This window comes from Ambystoma mexicanum, chromosome 11, assembly GCF_040938575.1.
Source record: "Ambystoma mexicanum isolate Mex_15411 chromosome 11, UKY_AmexF1_1, whole genome shotgun sequence".
NCBI classification, from domain to species: Eukaryota; Metazoa; Chordata; class Amphibia; order Caudata; family Ambystomatidae; genus Ambystoma; species Ambystoma mexicanum.
In genome coordinates, this window is record NC_090934.1 from 871,606,020 (window position 1) to 871,626,334 (window position 20,315).

Genomic DNA, 20,315 nt, shown 5'->3' on the forward strand with positions numbered 1-20,315 from the left:
GGGATCGCATCTACTTGAAAGCGGGTGTTCTTCAGAAGTTGAGCATTTTACAGAATCGCAATTTCTAAATGTCATGGGGCGCAACAGGGTATGTTTTAGAGGCAATTTTCTATAAACAAAAATAAAAAAAGGGGCCTTCAGCGGTCCTCCCTCCATATATTGATCAACCGGCGGCAAAATGGTGGATTGTAAAAAATACATTTGTCCAAGATGATTTCTTAACGCAACGGGGATTTAATGGTTAATTACAAAGAGGGGTGTAGTTGTGGGCTTTTCAAAATACTCCTCCCAAGTAGTGCCCTCTAAAGGGCCCACTCCGTCATCATTTTCTTCTATGGACTGGTAAGCTCATAGCTAAGGGGGCAGCGTGAGAGCCCACGCTATGCTAATGAGCGACGGTGACAGCGTAAAACCCGCAACAAGATTAGCATAAGTTATCACAGGAGGAAAGCTACAGCAGCAATTAATCCTTCTCGCAGCGAGAAAGCAGGTGAGGTAGCGGGCACGAGAGATGGATCTAATGAAATTAAAATCATCCGTCCATGATGGCTGACAGGTCCCAAGAGGCCGCGTGCAGAAACAATTAACAAAGAAGCACACACAATGGACACCCATTCAAAAAACAGGTCATCTGCCATGGCACAGCTGGCAAAGGAACACGCAATGACAAAACCAGTAGGTCTGGCAATGTAAAGGGAAACTTTTGTGTGGCTCTTGAATGCTTTGTGTGTGTGTAGTTTTCTAAATGAGTGTAGTGCGATTTCTATGCTTGTAATGTAGAATTTTGCAAAGGGGTTGCACTCTTTATATGGATCAAAATGTTCTGTTATGTGGTAGAGTTGATAACTACCAGTACTGGTAATGGAACAAAATGACTGGGATTTCACAGGGGTGAGGGTCAGCGATGTGAGTGGGCTCGGAGTACAGTCATGGCAGGCAACTGTCAGGTTAGTAAAAATTGTAAAAAGACATGGCTAAAACTAAGTAATACTCTGTTTTATAGCAATGTCTTGGAACGTGCACATATTGCATAAACCAACCTGCCAATATATAAATTATCCTAATAAGATGTTGAGAAAAAAAAGAGTAAGGTTGTAGCTTTATTTTCCCCATCTTGAATGGAAGATTACAATCTCAGGCACGCACAGTAATATGAACCTAAATATATAACCTGGGTTTTATACTCTGCTATCAAGATTGGCAGAAACAAATTAAAGCAAAATGCGTGATTAGATCTACACCATTAGTAATTAGTTCACACTGCATGCAGCTTGATGCGCATCTCCCTATTTTAATTCCTAAGAGTCGCACCTCCTAAGGGACAATAGCTGCTCCCAGTCACCCATTCACTGCTGCATCATGTTAATCGCACTTTAGGTCGCTTACTTGCAAAAACAAAGACCAACCATGGAAGAGCTCTTCTGACCTCTGCAGTTCATCTCTGATTGCTAGGAACAGCTGATCATTGCAGGCGCAGTGTATGGCAGGCATGGGCGTTTTGGTTTCTCATGATTCAGGATCCGGGGAGACATTGTTTGCATGTGTCCAAATTCCATGAAATCCTACCCACTTCCAGCACTGGCGACTATCAGAATACATGTTTTGGGGCAGGAACTGTGATCATCGCACATGCAGTGCCATTCTGAATGTATGCATTTTCAAACACGTTGCCAAGAGAGATGTATAGCCAGAGTGACATGACAAGAGAATAATGCTCCAAGTAAAGTCTTCAAGGGGAATACTATAAGAGAAGTGTCGAAGAGATCAATGCCAATAGAAGCCTATAATGGTGAATAATGCCCTACACAAGGGGTCTCCAAACGTTGGCCCTAAAGAGTCAAAGCCGCTCTGTTTCCAAGAGAGCCATAAATACGGTTTCATTACATAGTGATTATCCTGAAATCCCGGTGTGATTGGGGCTTGTGTGGATCAACCTTGAAGAACCCTGTCCTATGAAATAATGTGCTGTTGTGAAATAATGCAAAAGAGCAGTGTGCGTACTAATAAAATAGCGAGAAGCTAGTTCGAGCCATTGTTTTACCCAGACTTGATTATTGCAACTCCTTGCTAGGGGGGACAAGTAAGGATGGCCTGGGTAAGTTACAAAATATCTAAAATGACGCGGTGCGAGCAGTCTGTAACATTACTCGGAGAGTACCGGTATCCGGGGACGCAAAGAGCTCCACTGGCTTCCTGTTGCTGCTAGGGTTCAGTTTAAGATACTCACGTTGGGTCACAAATGCTTGTTCGGAAATGCGCCGTCCTACTTAAAAGAGAAATTGGAAGTCCACAAACCTGTCTTTAACCGCTGGTCTTCTGATGCACATGGCCCTATCACCCCTCGCTTCAAGAGAATCAGGGGAAACAGTGACTCCTTTCCATTTCTGATTGCTCAAGCATGGAATGAGCTGCCTGAAAATGTGTGTGAAGAAAATCATTATCTGGCTTTTAGGAAAAGTTTCTTTCTGTCTCCTGGTTTCATGTAGTCCCTGTCCTGTGTAGTGCCCGGATGCCCAAGGGCTTTGGCGCTTAACAAACAAATAGACATTGAATGTGGTATTCCACTTTGTGGTCCTCGCCTACTAAAGAGAGCCAGCCTGGGAAAAGAGGTTGCTTCCCTGATGAAAGCACGGTTTGGAGGAGTGGTCTTTTCCTAAGCAAAGCTCGAGCTAAAAGACTGGGCGAGCAAAGTTGAATTGCATTTCATGTCCACCATATCGCCGAGATCTTATCAAATTAACAATCCTTTTTAGAATCATTGTTTATCTTTTTGAATATTTTAAAAGCAGAATCAATTAATTTAAAAGGAACAATGATACTGTATGCAGATACAAAAAAATTAGTAAACGAGGCCATTATTTCTAAAGAAAGAATACTTTAAAAATACACTACAAAACAAAATACTCCAATCTTTTTTGTTAAAAGATATTGATTAAGAGACATACCTAGATAACAAGACAAAATCTAATCACGATCACGTGTATATTTTAAATAATAATTGATCTAAAGACACAATTAATTAGCAAAAAACACATATAAACCAACAACAGAAAACCTCAACTATTGTTTGGTTATGACAGGGTACTCATTTTTGTAGGTGCATGATTTCTTCAGGGCAAGAAATGTAGCAGTGCTGTGTCATCAAACCTAGGAGGAAACTAGACACCTGTTCCTGCAGATATTTAATTGATGATAGAAAACTCAAAAGAGAAATGGTTATAAACTCTTCAGTTTGAATGGCTCCTATCGGAGGGATGTGGTTATCATGTCTGTCACTTTTAGGCTTACAGAACTACGATCATGCAGTGGTGTTAGGAGTTATCAGCCCTAGGAGGAATCGTGCATTTCTAATGTACAACTCCATGTCCATTAACATGTCATTGGCCTACTTGATTGCCAAAACCAAAAGTTCAGGAATGCTTAAGCACTAGGTTATCACAGTGTGTTAATGTAAATTCCACTGTGAAAATTGAAAAGGTCAACAGTCTTCAATCGGCAGTCAGCAGACATTGAAGTCTATCTTGGTTCAAAATGCAAGTACGGGTTATAAGGTCCTAAATGAATCATTTCAGGCCTCTTAATTACGAATTGGTTTGTCCCAATTCAAAAAGTATTCAAAATGCTATCAGCCCACCCATTGGTGTAGCAATAAACCATCTAATCCATCTGTGGACAAGCAGGACATTACAGCTACATGGATGTATTGTAGTGAGTAAGCCAATCTGCAGTATTTGATATACTCACTACAATACATCCATATAGCTGTAATGTCCTCCTTGTCCACATATGGATGAAGACTTTCATAGGAGGAGTTAGATGTTAAGCATAATATTGCAAACTTGCACCAGTAATCATTACATAATCTGTAATTGAAATCATATTGTGGGTATTTTTCAAATCAACATTTCCCCAAAAGGGGCGTGGCTTGATGGCTACGTGAGGGGACGTTCCTTGGAGGAGCTCCCGACGATCCGATTTTGATCCTGGGAAGAAGTGATGGTTTTCGGCGGACTTTCGAGTCCACGGTGCATCCACATGGTGAGTGCCCTCCCCACCAGCGAGATTGCATATCCTCAGAATTGGACTTCGAAGAAGGTGGCGGTCGTGCAGTGAAAGGGCAGCACCCAAGATGGCCGCTCGTGGACAAAGGTCCATAAATGGTCCGTGGAGCTGAGGAGGACAGAGCCGGCCGGAGCGGGGCGAGTACAACTAGAGGGACGCATTGCATGCATTTCTGGCTGGTGGCAAGAACTTAAGTGCGGGCCCCCACTGAGGAGGCCCTGGATTGTGGCGTGCCAGCAGAGCGAACCCGAGTTCAGCGGAGCCTTGCTGAGGAGGGGCCGGCGAGCGGACCCCGCAAGGCGCTCCACAGCGCCTGAGACACAGACAGAAGGGCCGCTTCATTTCAGCCCTGAGAGTGCACGGGCTGCAGCAAGGACGCAGCCGAAGTGGGTTCGCCTTGAGGCGGAGGCAGAGACACATAGACAGGAGGCCCACGGCACGATACAGGTACCCACTGCTCCTGCGCCCGAACAGAGGGAGGGCAGGCACAGTGCGTGTGTCGGCGCGGGTGTAAGCGCGTTGCTGTGGCTGGGAAGCCAACGGTGCGCACCGGCGACACGGCCGGGTACACTGTACCTCCCGTTGGAGACACATTGTGGCAAGCACCTGAAGTGTGCATAGGAGTGCCGGAATGGCCAAGAGGGAGCCCCGGAGGCACATGGAGACACTGCGGACAAGCCCTGCCCGCATAGTGCGGATGCGTTAGCCACCCACATGGGCTAACACGAACTCTGGATTGCGAGTGAACACAAAGCATGAAAGCGCTGGGATAAATTGCAGCCCCGTTCCACCGCTGAGGCAGCAGTCGAACTGAGCTGTGCAAACAACCACGGGGCATGACATATTATGTCAGCGGAGTAGCGGCCTTGGAAGTAGGGCCTAGGAACAACCCCCCTTGGAGACACGTAGTGGAGCGGATGCTGGGACACCATAGGGTCCAACACGGACACGGCACACCGTGTGAGTGCGCATCGGCCTGATTACGCTGAGCATGCACCTTGGAACGTCGGCACGAATCAGCTGAACAGGCTGATTTCAGACTTTCTGTTGAGCCCTTGATGCCTGCCAGGGCCCCTGCTGTTGCACACAGGGGCCCCTGAATGAGGGTGCGAGAGTGCCACATCGGTGACCGCCCCACACACCGGATGGCCTTGTGCCAGCGAAGTGAAAACATAAAGGGGATGGGAGAGCGCTCTTGAGCGCGGGCTACGGACAATGCACGGCAGAGCCCGGTAACACAACACAGAGAGTGCGAGAGTACGTGGGAGGACACAGCCCACTCTGGGCGCGTGTGGCAGACGGGTGCAGGTTGGGGTGGCAGTGGGTGGTCTGTGACCACGTGGACAGTGCTGTGCAGAGGAGCATGGCGGGATCTTGCCCAACTGACGCAGCAGGATGTCTTCCAAGGTGGTGCGACCCCCGAATCAAGCAGCCCACGATGGAGGCCTATGCCAAGTCGCCCCCAGGCGCGGAAGGGGGCAAGAGCAAAGAGACCCCTGCGGCGGCGACGGACCCACCAGGTACTATCCAGGAGGTGCTGGCAGCAATTGCAGACTTGAAAATGGCCTGGGAAACGAAGTTGGGCCTGGCCATGAAAGAGCTGCAGGAGGGCCTGGACCTCAAGATCGGAGCGGTCCAAGAAGAGGTGAACCTGTTGCGACAGGACGTGCGAACGATCGCGGAGCGCACTGGGGAACTGGAGAAAGAGTTGGCCCCGACCACGGAGGCGTGCAATGCACATGCTAAGGAGCTTCATGCCCTCGTGCAACGAGTGGGCAATCTGGAGGACAGAGCAGAGCAGGCAGAGGGGCGCGCCAGACGCAACAACCTTTGCATAGTGGGTGTTCCGGAAGGAATAGAAGGACCGAACCCCACGGAATACGTTGAAACCATGCTCTTGCAGGAAATTACAGGCGGGGAGCTGACCCAGGGGTTCGCGGTTGAAAAGGCACATAGGACCCTGACCAGGAGACGGGCCCCAGGAGCCCCCCCACCCCCCGCGGCCGTTGATCGCGAAGATCTTGAACTATCGTGAACGCGAAAAGATTCTCACATTTTTCCGAAAAGGAGGTACGATAGAAAGGGGGTCAGCGAAAATAATGGCGTAACCGGACTATACGCTGCTTGTACAGCGTAATCGAATGAACTTTGGATCGGTGAAAAGGAGGCTTAGAGAAGCAGGCCATTGCTACATGTTGCTCTACCCCGCCAGGTTAAAGGTGTTTTATAAGAACAGATCCCTCTTCTTTGAGACGCCGACTGAAGCGATGGAGTGGCTGGATATGCAGGGTCGACCTCAGGAACCGGATGTCCAGACAGAAGCGGTTGGAGATAAGTAGCACGTTGCTGAGGCACCTGTGGGGCCATAGTTATGACAGTGGGACTGGAATATAGAACGATATTGTGCTTGTGGGGAGGAAGTCATGGTATCCGCCGGCGGGTCCCGTTGAATGCACTTCTCCTAAATAGATGACTGGGAGCTCCTAGGAGGCACCCTCTGAACCCAATAGTAGTACACTTAGTTAGGTCACTGTTAGATAGGTGACGCCCTGCAGGGTCCTTCTCCTCGGATACGAGACGGGTCCAGACGTGGGTAGGCCTGAGATCCAGGGATGGAGCTGGGCTATTGTTGGGGGTCGGTAGGGAGGGGGGCGGGGAGGGAGTTGTGTGCAGTGGTGTGAAGTTGGGAGGTGGGTGAGGGGGGTATTGTCTGTGAATAGAAGGGAGAGAGCCAGAAAACAAACTAGCACGGGGAGCATTATGGGAAAGAATGGGATGGGGATAGTCCGAACAGATGGCATCGGGTAATCTCAGAATTGTGACCTGGAATGTACGGAGCCTTAACAGCTACCTGAAACGTAATAAAGTGATGCTGTACTTAAAGAGGATGCGTGTAGACATAGCCCTGCTGCAGGAGACTCGCCTCACTAGGGAAAGGCTGGAGGTGTTCAGGAGAAAATGGAAGGGCAATGTTCTGGGTGCGGCGTACGCTAGAGGGGTTATTACTTGGGTGGCGCCGCATGTGCCATTTCGGGTGCTTGACTCTACGGTGGACCCGGAGGGTAGAATGGTGGTGGTAACGGGTTACCTGGAAAACAGGGAAGTGCATATCATAAATTTGTACGCCCCCAATAACGACACAGCGGCTTACTTTAGGACCCTCTACAGTAAACTTGGCCCCCTGGCAGAGGGTACGGTAGTGTGGGGGGGGGGGGAATTGTACCGTGAATCCCAGAATGGATAGGTCCAAGGACAGGGCAGGGAAAACGGCACCGGCGGCCAAAGCGCTGGGTACTTTACTGAAAGGCCTAAGCCTAGAGGATGTGTGGAGAAGGCTGCATCCTACGGATATGCAGTATTCACACTACGCAGCGCCACATGATTTGCACACAAGGCTAGATTACATGTTTGTAACTGCCGAGATAGTAAGAGACATAGTGGGAGCGGAATACAAGGCCCGAGTACTATCTGACCACTCGCCCTTGGTGGTAGACTGGAGACACCATCCCACAAGACCGCGGATCCCTACATGGAGACTCAGGACCGAGGCTCTGCAAGGCGAGGGGTTCCGGCAGGGTCTGAGGGATGCCATCGAAGAATAATTCGATATAAATACGGGAAGCGTACGCTCTGTGGGCACACTGTGGGAAGCGTTTAAGGTGGTGGTGCGTGGGGTAGCCATTTCCAAAGCTAAGGGGCTCCAGGGGGGTATCGAAAGGGAACTCCAAGAAGCGGAAAGGGAGCTAGAGGATCTCACACGTTGTGAGAACACCGCTCATGATAACAGAACCAAAGTAAAGGAGCTACAGTTGTCCTGCAGTGCACTCTGGGATAGGCTGTGCAGACTCAATTACAGGAAATACACTGAGAGGATACACGCAGGGGGCGACAAGCCGGGCAGACTGCTGGCCTGGCTGTATAAGAGTGAGACCCCCCGCTCGGTGATCAGTGAGATTAAGGATGAGAGAGGTTGCATCTGCAACACCCAAGAAGGGGTAAATGAGGAGTTCCTTAAGTTTTACAGACACTTGTATGAGGGCACGGGGGAGGATTGTGTCAAGACATACTGGACACATTGGAGGACATAGAGCTGCCCACCCTGGATGACCTAGAACGCGCAGAGTTTAGACGCACCTGTCACCTCGGATGAGCTGGAGGTGGTGATCCAGAATCTGCCCACTTGCAAGGCGCCTGGTTCGGATGGGCTGCCTAGTGAGTTCTACAAAACATACAAGCAAGAGCTGCTTCAGCCACTGCTTGCCACTTTCAATGAGGCCTATGAGCAGGAGGAACTCCCATTATCCCTCCGAGAGGCTGTGATTATCCCACTTTTGAAACCAGGCAAGCTGGCCGTGGAGTGTGGGTCTTACAGACAGTTGTCCATGCTTAACCAGGACAGCAAAATACTTACGGCAGTGCTGGCTAATAGACTGAAGAAGGTGATTGGGAAACTGATACACCCAGATCAGACGGGATATGTTCCAGGCAGGAACATCACCGATAACCACAGGAGGCTACACCATATCATTGACCAAACCAAGGAGGACACGGGCGAGTTGGCCATAGTGTCGTTAGACGCGGTCAAGGCCTTCGACTCGGTACGATGGCCCTGGCTGAAAGCGGTCCTGAAGGGGTACGGAATGGGACCTGGATACCTCAGATGGGTCCAGTTGTTTTACAGCACCCCGATGGCGAGAGTTAAAACGGGGTCCACAGTCTCCGATACCTGGCAATTTAGCAGGGGGACCAGACAGGGATGCCCCTGGTCACCCATGCTATATATACTGGCATTAGAGCCGCTGGCAATATGCCTGCGACAACAATATGGGGAGGTGGGCATAAGCACTGTCAGTGGAGGGCACCTGATATCACCATATGCGGATGACATGCTCCTTTATTTGCGTTATCCAGAAGAAAATCTGCAGTATGTGCTGGAGGTAATGGAACGGTACGCCACCCTTTCGGGCATATCGGTGAACCCTAGAAAGTCTAGTCTGTTTCCTTTGGGCAGATATAGGAAGGTCCCGGTACAGAGGCTGCCTGTCCTGCCAATACCATGGCAGCCTGTGACATTTAGGTATTTGGGAATAAATATTTACCATAGGGTCGAGGCAGAACACAAGCATAACACGGAAGAAGCGATAGAGGGGATCAAGAACAGCATGGTATTTTGGTCTAGATTGCCCCTGACCATGATGGGGAGAGCGGCCTTGCTCAAGATGGTGGTCCTGCCTAGACTCTTGCACTTTTTCGTGAATGTCCTGTTTTTGATACCTAGGAGCCTATTCGTGAAACTTCACAGCGTGTGTAGGGGTTTCGTGTGGGGTAACTCTAGGAATAGGGTTGCTCTGTGGAAGCTACAGAACCCATGTGACAAGGGGGGGATAGGCCTGCCTAGTTTTGAACTCTATTACCTGGCAGGGCAGCTGCTGTATGTGGCCAGGTGGCTTTCGACTGAAGACTCGGCGGAAGCTAGGCTTCTGCGTGGAGACTCAGCCCCATACTTTCTGAAGGAAGTGGTGTGGTTGCGCAGAGACAAACTGGTGGGCAGGGGGCGGCTGCTGGGGCTGGGCTGGGAGATCTGGCACAGGACATGGAGGATTGGGGGGGATTCAGAGCCATACTCCCAGCAGGCCCCTTTGGCGGCGCTGTGCGGGAGCGACTCAACTACTTGAATCGGTCTGTAGATACTGGGAACAGGTAGGCCTGGCCACCCTCGGGGACATATGGCAGGAAGGGGAGGCAGTGGACTTTCAGAGGTTGCAGGGAGAGACAGGGGTGCATGGTGGCCAATATATAACCTACGATAGGCTTGTGAAAAAGACTAGAGAAAGATGGCCCGAGACAGTGCTAGCGGAAGACCCTGATGCCTCCCTGGAAACTATGTATGATGTATCGGAGGGCGGGCACGAAATATCGAGGATATACGAGCTCCTGCGAGTAAGGGCAGGGGAGGAGTTGCTCCAATTGAGACAAGATTGGGAAGAGGAGGTGGGAGGACCCATGACAGACGGGCAATGGGAGTGGGCCAGAGATACCATAAAAAGGTGTCCCGGAACGCGAGATTCCAACAACCTCAATTGTACGTTACCCACAGGGCTTATCTGACTCCCGGGAAAATTGCAAAGTTTGGGGGACTAGCTACGCAGCAGTGCCCCAGGTGTGGGGAGGTGGATGCTGGGCTGCTACACATGTTTTGGGCTTGCCCGGTAGTGCACAGATTTTGGGATGAGGCTAAGACGAAACTGGCTGGTGGGGGAGTGGTGCTGGATGTGGAATCGGCCTGGTCATGCATGCTGGGGATTTTTCCTAGACCCCGACATTCAAAACACATAAGCAAGATGAAGAACTTGGCTTGTGTTTTGGCCAAGCGCAGGATTGCCATGGGCTGGAAGGCGGCCCACAGACCTAGGGTGGAGCTATGGTGGGCGGACCTCTTGAGGTGGGCGGAAGCTGAATCTGTAGTCTGGTTTGAAGCGGTCACTAGGGGGGGCGAGGAGGAAGTAGGGTGGCCTCTATGGCAAACCCTCACCAGGGTAACAACGGAACAGAGGACTTGGATGATGACTGCTTAAGTATTGTGCTACCCGATGATGCTCCTGTAAATGACATGTGAGAACCGGCTCTAGTTCAAGGGGTGGGGGGAAGTTGGGGAGTTCTACTGAAAATGTGTTGGTCTAATGATGCTTTTTTATGTATTGAAACAGTTGTAGTGTGTTTGTTTGGCTTCAAAATAAAATAAAAATATTTAAAAAAAAAAAAAAAACATTTCCCCAAATATAACTATTATTAGAGGACAAGGAAAAAACGTTTTGTTTGCTCCCAAGAGAGAGATATAAGGGGACCGGGAGGCTAACATCTTTGCTTCTGCCCTAGAATGTGAAACCCCTGTCTCCCACTGGCCAGGGGAAGACAGAAATAAAATCGAGGTGTGTTTTTAGGAATGATATCTTCACATGATTCCCAACTGAGAATAAACAGAAACATTCATTAATATTGTTGGCCTCCCCAACCTTGTTCCCCTGGAATGTTTGCACTTCGCTCACCCAGTAGAGGGCTTACAGCCACTTTACCCCAACAGTAACCCCTAGTGCCCACTAACCCTTGCACAGGATGGAACTTCAGGGGTTGGCATTAAACCCCTGGGATGACATAGAGCCCGACTAGGTTGTATGCAGAAAAAGCAGGGGCTGATGTGACATAAAAATCCACTCAGCTTTCAGGGGACCACCGTTGCCAATATTCTGGAGTGTCAAGGATAGGGCCACAGATCCTAGGGAAACGAGGGTTGTGAGAGGCCTCATGACACAGGAAGGTGCTCCGACTGAGGGCAGAGGGAGGAGATCTGTGCCACTAGGAGCGGGAAGCAGAGCAATGATGCGCCGGATATGGCTGAGGCCGGAAATGGGTGGACAGGGAAGGAATACACACTGAGCATGGGGTCTAAGGGGAATAGTAGCGGAAGCATGAGAGAATGAGATTGCAGGATTTGTGGCAAATGGGGAACCCCTGCAGAACTGGAATTCCTAGCACAAAAATACAAAGGTAGCACCGGAACAAAGTTGATGCCCACGGGCCTGGAATGCTGCAGGAGAAGTTGAGCTACCCTAACAAGTTGCCAAACATCCTTATTTTCCCTGTGTTGACTATTTAAAGGCAGTTCAACCGAGAATTGCTAGTAGTCCTACTTCTACCGTGTTAATGCTAGTCATCTCTAGGGGCCATCTTGTACTTGCAATGAGCTCAATCAAAGCCATAATTAAGTGATGATGATCCTAGCTACCCAAGTCCTTCCCCAGTTCCATCTTGGCCACACTTGTCAGTGTTCCTGTGTCCTCCTTGTGAATTGCATTTCTCCCTTCCATATAAACTCACGAGGCATAGAACTCCTGATTGGTAGCCTAGAGACACACAGTGATGAAGATTCCTGCGCAATTCAATCATTGTGAAGGTATGGTATGCAGTGGCGGAACCATCTCGAAAAAGCAAGGTGTGTCTGACCTATTGCACTACTTTTAATTGTATTGCATGATTTAAAGGACAGCAGAAACTATACATACAAATATGAAAGAAAACAGAACTCCACGATCCAAATCATGAAAGGATGTTCATATGAGACTGCCTCACATGGGTAGCTCCCTTGTTTCTAAAAATAGGGAGCAGACATCACGTCACATCTATGGGGGATGGGTAGAGGGTCAAGCTCTCATTGTTCTATTTGTTTCAAAAAATAGCGCCGCCAGAATTATTTGGTCCCAATTCTGGCCAAAGTGGGGTGAAGCTTGCATGAGTAATATTTCCCAGCTTACCTCTAAACGCGATCTTGTTGAATTCCATTTTGCGCCATGTGCCACCTTCTTCCTGTGTTCTGAAGGAACTGGAAGTGAAAAGATGTATCTGCACATCATCATTACAAGGTTTCTGTGGCATCCCAGGGTTCAGCAGGCATCTGCTCTCCCTGAAGGGCGCCACCATCTTGGCACAGCAGGGATCAGCAGGAGCCTGCTCACCCTGAAGGGCGCCACCATCTTGGAACAGCAGGGATCCGCAGGAGCCTGCTCACCCTGAAGGGCGCCACCATCTTGGAACAGCAGGGACCAGCAGGAGCCTGCTCTCCCTGAAGGGTGCCACCATCTTGGAACAGCAGGGATCAGCAGGAGACTGCTCTCCCTGAAGGGCGCCACCATCCTGGAACAGCAGGGATCAGCAGGAGCCTGCTCTCCCTGAAGGGCGCCACCATCTTGGAACAGAGTATGTTCCATATTATTGAAATACTATTGTAACGTTATACATTGAACGCGATGTGAAGGAAATGTTGAATTTTGGTCAGCACTTGCTATAGGCTTTTCAAGCTGGACTGTAACAGGGCTCTCCCAAGTTGGTGACGCGGCTGAGGGCCATATCCCTTTTTTAAGGATGACAAGAAAGTAGAGATCTCTTGGCTAACAAAATTGTCCAAAAAGCAACACCTATCCAGGTGACGCACTTCCTTCTGGCATCCTGGCAAGCCGGCCTTCGACAGAGGAGAGGCTCTGAAACAGCCCCAGTGCCGGAAGAGCTGCTGCCTGCTGGTGCTAGGAGGAACGCAACATCACTAATGGTGGTGGGTCTTTCAGCTGAGCTTGATACATTCGATCACACAGCCTTACTAAGCATGTTCTCATAAGCGCCAGGTGTCCCCCTCCTACAATTACGGGGTGTATGTTTTTTCTAGCGCAGCAATATTTGGGGCAAAACCCTTGCCGCCTGCAGGAATTCTCCAATGTCTGCTCTCTTTACTTGTTTTCCTATTTTTTTTAAGAACCCGTTCATGCCCTGCTGCGTAGGGGTCATTGTTTCTATGGTGTACCTTCATCAGGGTGCACCGCCACCTCACCCTTTGCTGGTCATATGAGTTTGGATGGGCCATAATGGGTAGAGCCTAAATGGAAAGGTGGTGGGCGTTGATCAGTTGGCACAAATACAACACAAATGGAGAGCAACCTTCACAGACCATCTTTTCTTCCGTTGAAAATTAAGCAGATATTTGGGGGCTTCCAGGGGATGCACGTATTAATACGGAGCCTCACATTAGATGGGTTGGGAGAAGATGCCCCTATCAAGAGCTTGGCTTTCACAGCACTAGCCTTCCAGGGAGGATGAGGAAAGGGGCATCATTGCAAGAGTCGCCACTACATCTGAACTGAGGATGAGGAAAGGGGCATCATTGCAAGAGTCGCCACTACATCTGAACTGGACTATCGCAGCCTCCCGCATCATGGAGGTGCAAAGGAAACGATACATGGACTCCCTAAGCTACTCGAGGCAGCCACCAGATCAGCAATGAGTTCACAAATTCACGCTCCGCCCCAATCTCGTGTAAACTCATTCAGAGGGCACACCTGAAAAGGCCACTGAACTGACCCTCACGGTATTGGAGCGAAAGGCCGCAGGTGGACCTATTGTGAAATGATATTTCTTCATTAAATCTTCAATGCTCCTGAAACCATCTTTAAAAAAAAATACTACAATAAAAGGCAGATGATGTGCTGGAGAAGTGATAACACACGTGGACTGCATTGCCTTGCTTCCAATAAGCAATCACACCTACTCTTCTTCATTCATGCAGAGTGCTTAAACCTACCTCATCTAACACAGGCAGCGCCTAGACCTGTGGAGCACCTCTCCTCCCATCCGCGTTCTCATTATTCAATTCCCTTTTTTTCCTCCACCCACTTCGGATGCTGAAAAAGAGCTGTTTAAAGCCATTCCCCTTAAGTAACCAGCGCATAGAAGCCTGCGGGTTCAGCACGCTTTACAAATGTAAAATAAATGAATACATTAAGCAGTTGCGCAAAAGGTCCCTGAGAGGAGGCACAGCCATTCAGTTGAAGGCTATTTTTCTTCTTTCCAATGTCTACCTGCGTAGCTTACTCTGGGGAAAAAGAGACCCCTGGCTCAACCTCTTCCACAGCTTGGATCTAAAGACCATTGACGCCCACCAGAAAATCCACGCTGATGCATTTCTATAGCAGCTCCCAGCGCCCATTATGAGGCTAGAGAGAGTCTAGATGTGCAGCTTCCCCTGGAGGCTGGAACTCTAGCGAACATGTCTGCCAGTGCCACCGCGCCCACCAGGAGGCATGGCAATCAGGTGCAGGGTCCTCTCGCGCTTCCAGCCGCCCATCCCAGATCCCAGTTCCAAAGTCCAGTCCTTGACCTTTTCCAGCCAACGGACGCCCATGTAGCTAGGGCGGGAGAAAGAGGTTTTTACTGACAGATATGTTTACAGCGTTGAGCTCATGATGCATAACTGCTGGACACGAACATTATCCCCAGCACAAGTTTATAATTCTACTCAAAATACCAGTGCTCTGCTATGTATTAAGTAAAATATCAGCACTCCTCTTAAGTCAATGGCTTAAAGTACTGCAAGTGAGACAATCGGGTCTGTCCTGCGATTTAGGGCAGGACTAAAATGCTGCATACTTCGCTAGGGTAACCAGATTAAAAAAGTAAAAAACCGTGACAGGGCAACTAACATAAAAGTAGGACTAACTCTTGAAAGTGGCTGTTAAGGCACTACACTTCAGTAGCATTTGGAGGAGAAGTGTTACTGCTCACAGAAAAACATATTATACATAATTTTACACAAACTAACACGATCTCAAATTGTACAATGCAGCATTTCTTCTGTGCGAGATTGTGCATTCCTGCCTGCCAGCTATGAAACTTATTATGAAAAACGACACCACTGCAGTTTCCAAAGGCAACATAATCTTGAGAAAGGGGGACAGGGTACCAAATACCGGGACAGTCCCAGCAAAACCGGGACGTCTGGCCACCCTATACTTTGCAGAACACCCACCTAATGTTGAGAGGGGCTGACCTTGGCTTGCACTAGTGCTAAGAGTTTATAGTTCAAACCATACCCTGGGTCTTCACGTCTGAACTACCCCAGGCTTTGAAGGTGACGACGGAAAAGAGCCGCCAAAATGGAGAAGGCACCCTGATAACCGGGGCAGAGTCCTCACTCCTCTCACCCCCTGCACCCCCTGGGTAGGGGGGAGGGATTAACCCAAAGAGCACAAATGCGCTGGAAAGCACGCAAAGGGCAACAAAAGAAAGGGTCGGGGCAAGTCCCATATAAGCGGCGGGTGTCCTGCTGGAAAGAACTTGCAGTTTTCAGCAGCAGGACGCTCCCCCCCAACAAATGACGCTCTCTCAGCCCAGGAGCACCTGCAGGGGCAGGCGGGTCTCAGACAGGAAGGGTTTGGGGGAGTTGTGCCTATTATGGACTTATGGGAAAAGGAGGAAGCAGGTTATTGATACGGAGCAGTCGCTGCACCTTTCACTATTTTTTGCTGTGTTTATTATGTGTGAAAATAAATCTGCGGCCTTTTTATGCCAAAAAGAAAACCTGTCTCATTCTGCACCTTTACTGAAGGGAAAAGGAAGGGGCAAAATGAATGAGCAAGGGTGATGTAAATTGGCGTAACAAATGGACAAATTCCCAGGTTATCAGCATAGCCACTATGTAACTAAGGCCCATTTAAATGTACTGTATTTGAATATATTTTGTGTAAATATTCTGAAAACATGAAGTGGATTAATCTCTTGAGGGTTGGACTTTGAGACCCCTGCACTATACAATGTGAACAGCAAAATGGGTGCTTGATACAGCGCCGCCAGGTCTGTCTGTGTGTGTGCTGTGTGGAGATGTGTGTCCTTGCATGCCTGATCCCAGCAGCCCCCTCCTTCCTCTGCGCATTAGCTGCCACTCTTATAGATAAGCGAATCCTTTAATTCCTAAGTCCTCCTTCAAGGACATATGCATTAATGGCGGCTCGCCGTGTCCCTCGGAGCGGACGGATTGAGAGAGACTGCTGCAACCAACAAGCCGCTCATTGATTTGGAGAAGACTGACCCTGTGATTCCAGCTTCGCTGCCCCGTAAGCAAAGGGCGCGCAAAACACCACAACCAGCCTCTGGCGTAGCTACACTCACAATAGAAGGGCTGACAACTAAGGATCCATTCCCCTTCACACATCATGGAAATGAGTTTAAGGAGAAGATTCCTCTTGCTGGGCTGGTGACCCTGGGTGCATGAGTGGCGTCACCCGTCAGCCTGACTCTCTGCATCATGGGCTCCGCTTCGCATCATGGCTCTCCCCTTTGATTTGTGGGTTCTACTTTCCAGATTGATGATGGCATCCATGACAGACCCACCTTTCAAGCCATGGTCTCTGGCCATCATGGACTGCGCTGCCTAACCTGGCTCTCCTTGCATTGAGGACTTCACCTCTCCCCCTGACTCTATGCAGTTCACTGACTTCAATCCCCATCGTGCTCTCTGTGAATTACGGGCTTCGCCTCTACACCCTGGGCTCCTTGCACAAGCCTGCCTCTTTCCTGTGTATCACCGATTCCACTACCCATCCTAGCTTCCTCTGACAAGCACTTAATCCACTTTACAAGCTGGCTTTCTTCTGGCCACTAAAGAACCCACTTCTTGCAAGGACATCCCAGCAAGACTATCCTCTGGGGACTATGAACACCACATGCCAGCCTTGCTCATCTCCAGGCATCCTGGATCAATCCTCCTAGCATCATGGACCTGCATTCCACGCCTGGCTCTCCTCTGTGCATCATCGCCTCAACCTGACAGCCTGGGCATCCTCTCTGCATCATGGACACATCTTCCAAGTCTGGCTCTCCGCAGTGCATCAGGGACTCCAGTCCCCCCAGGCTCTCCTGTAGGCATCATGGACTCCATGTTGCAGACTGACTCTACGGTGAGCATCGTGGAAGCCGCAACACAGGCTGACTCTCTACTTTCAAAGTACATACAGCTTACTGCGGAGCCCAGGGAGGAGAGTCCTTCTATGCCTGGCTCTCTGGTTATCCACCAGTTTTCAAGCTCTGGTTCTGCGCTGAGCAGCCATTCTTTTTCTATGGACGACTCTCCACCCCTGGACAGCAACCCTCTTTCCCGACCTAGCGCTCCTCCGATAAAGCCTGAGGAACTGCATGACCAATTTGAAGAGCGGGTCTACTTGTCCCAGATTGTCTCGCCGCCCGACATCGGCTTCTCTTCACAGTCGGGAAGCCCCCATGGAACACAAAGCCACTTTTCTCAGTCTTTCTCTGTGTTGGAAACTTCTGACTTCTCCTCCCAGTCCATTACTTCTTTGGGAGTCTGTGACCTTACTTCCCAATCTTTCACCCCTGTGCGAACCTGTGACCTCGCATCCCAATCCGTTACCACTTTGGGGACATGGGACCTCAGTTCCCAACCTGTCACTCCTCTGGGAACATGTGACCTTTCTTTTCAATCTGTCACTCCTCTGGGATCCTGCAATCACTTCTCTCAGTCTGTCGATTCTGTGGGAGCCTCTGACCTCTCTTCCCAGTCTGCGTCTCCTCCGGGAGCAAGCGACCTATCTTCGGAAACGGACACTCTCCGGGGAACCTGTGATGCCTCTTTCCAGTCTGTCACTTCTTTGAGTACCTGCAATAGCTCTGCCCAGTGCGACGATTCCCTGAGGGGGTCCTGGGACCTCTCTTCCCAATCTGTCACCACTCTGGGAGCCTGGGAACTCTCCTGCCAGTCTGGACCCTCAGGCATCAGGGATTCCCCCTCTTCTCGGGTACCTACTCCTGTGGCCATTGGGGGCCTCGACTCTGAGTGGGAAGACCATCTGGCCTTTGATGACCACTCTTTCCTGCCTGACTCTCTTCTTGGCATGGGTGGCTCCACTTCCCAGACTGGCTTCCCTCTCGACGGCGGGTTGGAAATGCATTTGAGAGTAGACTCTTTGGAGTATGGCTTTGTACGAAAGAAATGGGTCCCCATTGATGAACGAGTGGATGCCATTCAAGATTCCATCGATGCTCTAGATTCAAAGTTGAATGGATTTTCTTCCAGGCTTCATGAGGTGGAATCGCTCTTATCCCACCTGGATGCATCGCTGGCTAAGCACGCAGAGCGCATCAACACCATCGTAAAAGAGAGTGGCAAGCTGGCTGACAAAATCACAGAGTTGGAGAGTAAAGGGACTGGAAAACAGACACATGCATTGCACTTACTGTAGAAAGAGTAGGGCAAAGTGTGCATAAACCATCCTTAACAAGTGGCCAGGAAAACATCTGCATTCTTCTCCGCATTAGGGTGGTACCTCTGAGGCTTTGCTCCAAACCCCGACAATGCTTCAGGTGGAATATGGATGTGTCTTCCATGCACCAGTGCCAACCCTTTGCAGGTAGAATCGCTAATAGGGCACAAGCTCTGCAGACTACTTCCAGGCATGCCTCCATTATGTCTGCTTTTGGACATCCCAGACATCGGGCCCCCTTGGTCGCATGGTGTGGTCTGCTCTGCCTCTGTATACTATTGGAACGACCAGGCCTATGTATTATTGGGGCTGTCCAAGTATGATATCGTCCCCTCTTCCATTGGAGAGACCTTGTCCGCACAGTGAACCCTGAATTCTGCAATCGGCGTGGCACCACCACCCCTTTTGTAAGACCAGCTCCTTGGTTCTCAGAATTTCCTAGGCCACAGGCCAAACCAATGAATGTAGAGATCCGATTTGACGTAAGGCACCACGTCTGCAGCCCAGAGCCCCAGCATTCCGGAGACTTCTGTGCATCAGTAGCTAATGTCTGTAGACTGAGCTGTGCATTTCCAGGCTGCTCTTCCTCAGGACCCCACTCTATGGTCTTAGTCCTGTTATCCTGGGGCAGGGTCTGACTCTTCAGGGGCCGCCCATGCATTCTGTGGAGTCATTCCCATCTGCAGAGCCTCTCTAGCGGTTAAGCTCAGGGATTCTGGTTTCCTGTCTCCTTTGAGTCAAACTGTCTGGGATCTGGGCTCTTACCACCACCAGACTATCTTTACAGATGTGGGGGTGCAGTCTGCCCCAGGACCCATTATCTTATGGTTCAGTACATGCGTTACAGTGGTTCTATGGTTTTATATCGGCCGTTTTTTACTTTGAGTTTTTTTCAGACAGTATTTTGCAGAAAAAAACTCATTTTTATTTTTGGGGGAGGAGGTTCCACCCAACCGCCCTCCCCTATTATTAATGACCTATTCTCCCTCCTACCCCTTATATCCCCTTAACCCCCCTCAATATTTTTCAATATGGCAAAAAACTGTTGGGGGGGGGGGGGGGAGGCATTGAAAAACACGGGCTATGCAACAACGTCGTACCGTGTTCCAGCAGCGGCCCTTCTCATTAGACAATCTTGAAAGAGGGAAAATGAATGTGGGGCATGTGGTCTTCGTGCAACATGTGCAGGCCTAGTCCTCGGGAACTGGAACCTTCTGTGCTTCAGTACATCTCACCCATCGCGCCCATGGGCGTCGGCTCTCGGTTGCGCCACCTGAAGCGATAGGACGACTGATCTGTTTAAGGGAAGTTTGGCTTTCTGACGCACATGCAGGTCCCCTCCCCCAAAGAGCAAACAATTCTGTTATCATCTACAGAGATGTTTGAAAGCTTACAGCGAGTCTGTACTTTAACTTCTCCCTGATCCCCTCCATTCCTCCCCCTTGGTCACCTGCCCCTGGTCCTCCAGCCCCTACGCGTGGCCCTTTGGGCAGCAATGGGTAAATGTGGCACTGGCGTGATCGCTGTGTGGCATCATTCTATGTTATAGCCTGCTATTGTGGGTCAGAATTAAGAAGCACTTCCCCAGGGCTAGGCCAGCAGGGTCTGGCATTGCTGACTCACTTGGTTGCCTGGCAACTGGACACGAAATGGAAGGGC

The 20,315-nt window shown here is 49.8% G+C and overlaps 1 protein-coding gene across 1 annotated transcript in view; it reads left to right on the plus strand.

Moving 5' to 3' along the window:
- B4GALNT4 (beta-1,4-N-acetyl-galactosaminyltransferase 4) overlaps positions 1 to 20,315 on the plus strand; it is an 834,734-nt gene that overhangs the window by 600,009 nt on the left and 214,410 nt on the right. The window lies entirely within an intron of this gene.